This window comes from Eumetopias jubatus, unplaced genomic scaffold (genome assembly GCF_037043125.1).
Source record: "Eumetopias jubatus isolate StellerSeaLion01/CBP00866 unplaced genomic scaffold, mEumJub1_p1.0 scaffold_7, whole genome shotgun sequence".
NCBI classification, from domain to species: Eukaryota; Metazoa; Chordata; class Mammalia; order Carnivora; family Otariidae; genus Eumetopias; species Eumetopias jubatus.
The window spans coordinates 44,103,592-44,109,330 of NW_028274813.1; the positions used below are offsets into that span (position 1 = coordinate 44,103,592).

Consider the following 5,739-nt stretch of genomic DNA (forward strand, 5'->3'; position numbering starts at 1 on the left):
GCAAGAAGTTGCAGTGGCTGAGGTCACAGAGGTTGCTACCTGTGTTCTCCTCTAGGATTTTGATGGATTCCTGTTTGAGTGAATATTGATAGTTTATGTCTTCCAAGGAATTTGTCCCTTTCATCAAAGTTGCTGAATTTATCACCATAAAGTTGTTAATATTTCCTTAGTCTTCTTCTACTTCTTTTTTTTTTTTTTTACCAAAACAAAACAAAACTTTATTTACAATTGAAAACTTAAACAGAAAATCTTGGGTTCTGAATCTGTGACATTTCCAAGGTCTCTTGATCAAAAAGGGCCGCAGCAGGCAGGGAAGCAAACACAGGGGCCAATCGGATTATTTTACTCAAGAGGGCCACCCAGAGCAAGGGAAAGCCTGATCAGTTTTGCTCTGGACTACATCTACCCACACTGTGAGATCACCACAGGCAGCTTGGGCTTATTGTTGGGGCCTGTGGGAACATTCTCAATCTTTCGCATCACTAGAAGTCCATCAATGATTTTTCCAAACACTACGTGCTTCCCATCCAGCCAATCACATTTAGAGCAGGTGATGAAGAACTGGCAGCCATTTTTACTGGGACCACTGTTTGCCATGGAAAGCAGGCCTGGAGCTGAGTGTCTCAGTTTAAAATTTTCATCTGCAAATGGTCCCCCCGTAAATACTGGCAACTCCGGTACCATATCCATTAACAAAATCCCCACCCTGAGTCATGAAATCCTTTATGAGCCTGTGGAAGGTGCTCCCTTTGTATCCTATCGGAACCCCATCTTTTCTGAATTCTCCAGTGCATAACTGCCTAAAATTCTCGGCCGTCTTAGGCACAACGTCCGCAAAGAGCTCGATCTTCATGCGGCCAACATTCTGGCCGCCAATGCTGACATCAAAGAACACCACGGGATTGACAGGGCTTGAATTTGCCACCGCCATGGCTCCGACCCGGAAGCAGAAGAGGGAGGCATGGGTTCCGGCGAACCTCATCCCCTCTTTGCGGGTTTACTCTCTGGCGCAGGCGCCTTTCCTTAGTCTTCTTTTGGTATCTTTATAATGTGTAGTAATGTCATCTCTCTCATTCTTGACATTGATAATTTGTTTTTTGCCCTGATCAATGTAGCCTAGGTTTATCAATGTTATTGACTATATACACTAGATATTTTTAAAAAATCTTTGTGTCACTCTGTCATGTGGAAAATTACCTTTTTTAAATAGTAGGCTTCAAGTACACTATGAGGTAAGTTATCTCAGAGTTCATGGAATATAAAGGCTTACACACGAAAGTGAAATGCTTGGATAACACTGTTTATTAAATCAATGTAGAACACACTGTGAGAAGCAAGGGGCAGGAGGAGATTGACCAAGTTAAATACTTAGAATAGGGAACAAGTGGTATTGATAAGACTATGCTACTGAAATCCTGGGTTATGGTATGTTCATATGTCTTCTATCTCTCTGCTGCATCAGCTTTTCCTGCTGCAGATATGAAGATAAGAGTTGAAGTTTGAGCAAGGGGGTCTTGGGTCGGTGATACTTGCTCTGTCAGAGAGATGCAATTAGCCACAGTTGTAGCTTGTCAAATAGTCTGTTGAACAGCCATGGAGGGCACGTGGAACCAAACTATATCACAAGTGGGTGGTCGAATTAAGGACTCATGAATATTGATTATTTAATGTATCATTGAGTATTTAGTGCCTAGGTGCCCCTCATGTATGTTTATTACCTCATGTACTCTTAGATCTTGTAGCCCTTTTCACTGATGTTTAGCCCACACATACTCTGCTTACTAATTACTGATCTACACTTGATTTATGAGTTCATCCACCCATTTCTTTTCTTATCTTCTATAGAATTGAATCTTTTAAAAAAGATTTTATTCATTTATTTGTCAGATAGACAGAGAAGGAGAGAGCATATGCAGGGGGAGCGGCAGGCAGAGGGAGAATCAGGCTCCCAGCTGAGCAGGGAGCCCGATGCGGGGCTCAATCCCAGGACCCTGGGATCATGACCTGAGCAGAAGGCAGACGCTTAACCGACTGAGCCACCTAGGCACCCAGAATTGAATTTTTTAAAAGATTTTGTTTAACAGAAGAGTATTATTGCCTAAATGCATTTCATACTAAAATTTCCCTCAGAGTGCCCTTTAGCCTCGTCCCCACCCAATCTAGGATCAATCAAGACTCCTGCATTGAAAAAAAATTTTTTTAAATCCCTCATTGTGGGGTGCCTGGGTGGCTCAGATGGTTAAGTGTTAGAAAGAAAACTATGACAAGAAGCGTGATAGGAAATTAAAGTTACTCAGGGTATGAGCTGACCAAATTATTCAGTCGAGGGTTTCTCTAATTTCCCCTTTGGAATAAATGCAGGGAAGATGGCCCCTCCCCCAATCAGCACAGTGCTGACAATATTCTTTCACAAATAGCTTATAGATTGTGGCTTTGGCATAGGCAGGTGCTTTGAGAGATATTAAGATTATAAAAAGGAGACTTCCTCTTCCACCAGGCTGGGAAAATATGCCTAATGGGACTTCAGGGAACCCAGATCTCTATGCAGAGGATCTCCGTGGTATGATTATCCTAGATGGTCAAGGTATTCTTAAGACTTGAAACTGAGTTTATTGGAGCATTTATCAATGGCAAGATAGCTTGCTTCATTTAGCAGACAACACAGAGGAAAAGTAGAGCTGATCATAGGTCTTCTGCCCTATTTTGCTCCATTTTACATCCTCTGCCTCAACACCATCAACGTGCAGGCAGGTATTCCCCACTCCTGCCCCTCCCTCCCTTCCTGCACACAAGGGTGGCCTTCTTCTTGCCACTCGTGGATTCTCTTCCTGGCACCCTTCTCCCAATTTATCGCCTGCCTAAATCTTGCTCATCCTTCACATTGCAGCTCAAATGTTTCCTCTGGTGAGCTTTACTTGACTCCTACCTACTAAGTTATGCTTTTTCCCCTGTCACTTATCACAAGTGCACTTAACATTATTTAATGATTATCTTTCCCACCAGGTTGTGAGCTGAATGAAGGCAGAAATTGTTTCGACTAGTTCACTATTGAATTACCAGACACGGCAGAGGGTAAGTGGTTAATAAGTCCAGATGAATGATCAAAAACAATCTAGGTGCTGATATATTTTGCAGTTAACTTAGGGCTGTTCTGTTTTCCTTTGTCCTTGGTCAAAGGCTTCTCTACTCCCTTTGTCCAAGGCTTGGATTCTCCTAAGATTCTTCTTAGATACTCATTCCAAGGAATGCCTCTCCTATATCTATTCCCTGATCAGAGTATTGGTTGACATTGGTGTATACGGGCTAAGTCTCTCACGTAATCTGGAGCAAAGGAGCTGCGGAAAAGCAATGGTTTTCCTTTTAAGTATGAAGTGTTCATAGTTTCCAGTGAGCTTGAGGCTCCACAGTGAATAGCTTGTGTGTTCTCCCAAAATCCAGCATGAAGGAACAGTGTAGCTGTGGGCAGCGGTGAAGCAAGTCGTGTTTGTAGTTATGCTGCTGACGTCACTAGGAAGAATGCAAGGAAAGCTGTTCCAGTGTGGGGACATTCTCCAGAATGTTGGGAACATGGCTCCTTGGAGGTGCCACAGTTACACTCGACCTACTTCAATCAGTTCCTCCCCAGCATCCCAGCCTGCCTCTCATCTCTCTGAAACTCACTCGCATACCGATGCCTGGGGCTTGTGATTTCCCTTGCCCACCCTGAACAGATGGATGTGATTAGGCAAATATGGCGGGGGACAAAGTGGCTGGGAGGTGAGGACAGTCTCCCTCTTGTGCTTTCTCTTGAGACAGGACTTGTTCTGGGGTGCAAGTTTCCTTGACGCACTCATGAAGACCTGCATCATGAACTGGAAGGAACCTAGCTCTGCACTGGACAGAGCTGACTTTTACCCCTGGCTTGAAGTTGTTGTGAGGACTCAAGGAGATAATGTGATTAACGCCCTTAGGAGACCGGATCACACATGGTTAGTGCTCAAGATGTGGTAGCCATTTAACTACTGGGTGCTCATGGGATATGCGCAGAGGAGTCCGTGCCTCCTGCGTCAGTGACATCACCCTGGGTGGAAATGGCTCTTTCACTTTGCTCTTTCCTCTACTAGACTGTAACATCCTTGTAGGCCTAGGGAAATGGTTTCCAGGTCCCATGATAAGCTCACACTGGTTGAGTGCTTGAGGTCAAGCACTAAATGCTTTACAGGGATTACTTCATTTAATTTTCAAAACCCCATGGAGTTCCGAACTACTGTTTTCTGCATTTATAGCTGAAGATATGGAGGCACCAAAAGCTTACATAACTCTCTCAATGTGATGTATCTAGTTAAGTGGTGGAGAGAGTGTTTAAATACAGCTGGTCAGGTTCCAGAACCTGTGCTCTTTACTGCTGTATACACGGCCTCAGTGCTCACTCTCAGTAGATTTTCCTCATTTTTCTCCAGCTACACTAAGTATCACTGTGGAACATGTCATCCCTATTGTCTCCTCCTGTGTTTGTGGGGCTCCATTTACTCTGTGATTCTCATTGTGCTAGCCCCACACAATGCCTCATGTAATCACATGCTTTACAATTGCTTCTCCATTTGTCTAGTGCTGGCTTTGGCATATTAGGTTTATGTACCACTTATGCTCTCTCACAAAACATCTCTTGGTTCCATTGTCAGACTGGAATCTAGACTGACTGGATCACTGGGCAGACCCTTTATGTTTTTGTGTTCTTAATGACAACCATCTGTTTCCTAAAGCAATTGAAATCTTCAGTTATTAGCGTAAAGGAAAAACATGGACTCTAGGCACAGCCTCACACCGCTGTTACATGCCTGGGGAATCAGCTACCACTGAAGTTAGGCCTAGCTACCTTTCTCAGAGAGACTCTGGGTGAAACTGGGGTTCCTTTCAAGATTAGATGCACAGGCCCCGTATATTAAAAAAAAAAAAAAACAACATGTAAATTGTACATACAAAAGGGTATTAAATATCTTTGGAGTTAAATAGAATGAATACTTAAGTATAGCCACCGCCCCATTCAATAGAATATTACCAGGTTCTACCAAGTCCTCCATGTACCCCCTCCCCAGTTGCATCCCTCTCCCAACCCCCCCAACATGCTTTTCATTATACAAAGAGTGTGAGTTGTTTGAGAGCACTATGTTTTGGATGAGTCAGATGTGATTGCCAGGTACTTTGTTGTGAAAGGCACTAGCAGCAAATGGATATCGGTATTTTGAGGTTTCACATCCTATTCACACTGATGTTTTCAGTGAGGTGTTTCTAACTTCATGACCACCGCAGCATAACAGTGTGCTGAGAACCGGTGTGTCAGCAAATTGTGGTCAATGTGCACAATTAATTTTTGCCACAGCTGGGGACATGTACTTTTTTGGCAATGGCTGTCAGAAGATGAGGCTGAGCACCGTTGCTGATGGTGAAGAGCAGGATTCCAACTGCAAGGGGAAGGAGGGCTATACCATCAAGCCAGCGTCAAAGAAAAACTGTTTGACAACATGCAAGAACTTTGCTGTGAAACTGTGAGAACGTGTGCGAGAACTTGGGTCGTGGCCACAGAATGTTCTACCCAAACAGGAATACTGGGGGAATGTTAGTGTGCCAATCCCTGAAGAATTCACTTTACAGGAGAGCCACAAGTTCCAGTATTTAAAAATGTGTCTCGGGACGCCTAGGTGGCTCAGTGAGTTTAAGCGTCCTCTTTCAGCTCAGGTAATGATCCCGAAGTCCTGGGAT

At 43.8% G+C, this 5,739-nt stretch overlaps 1 pseudogene; it reads right to left on the minus strand.

Annotated features, from left to right (window-relative positions):
- Positions 1-363: 363 nt before the first annotated feature.
- LOC114214534 (peptidyl-prolyl cis-trans isomerase H pseudogene) lies at positions 364-944 on the minus strand (annotated as a pseudogene).
- Between the last annotated feature and the right edge of the window lie 4,795 nt (positions 945-5,739).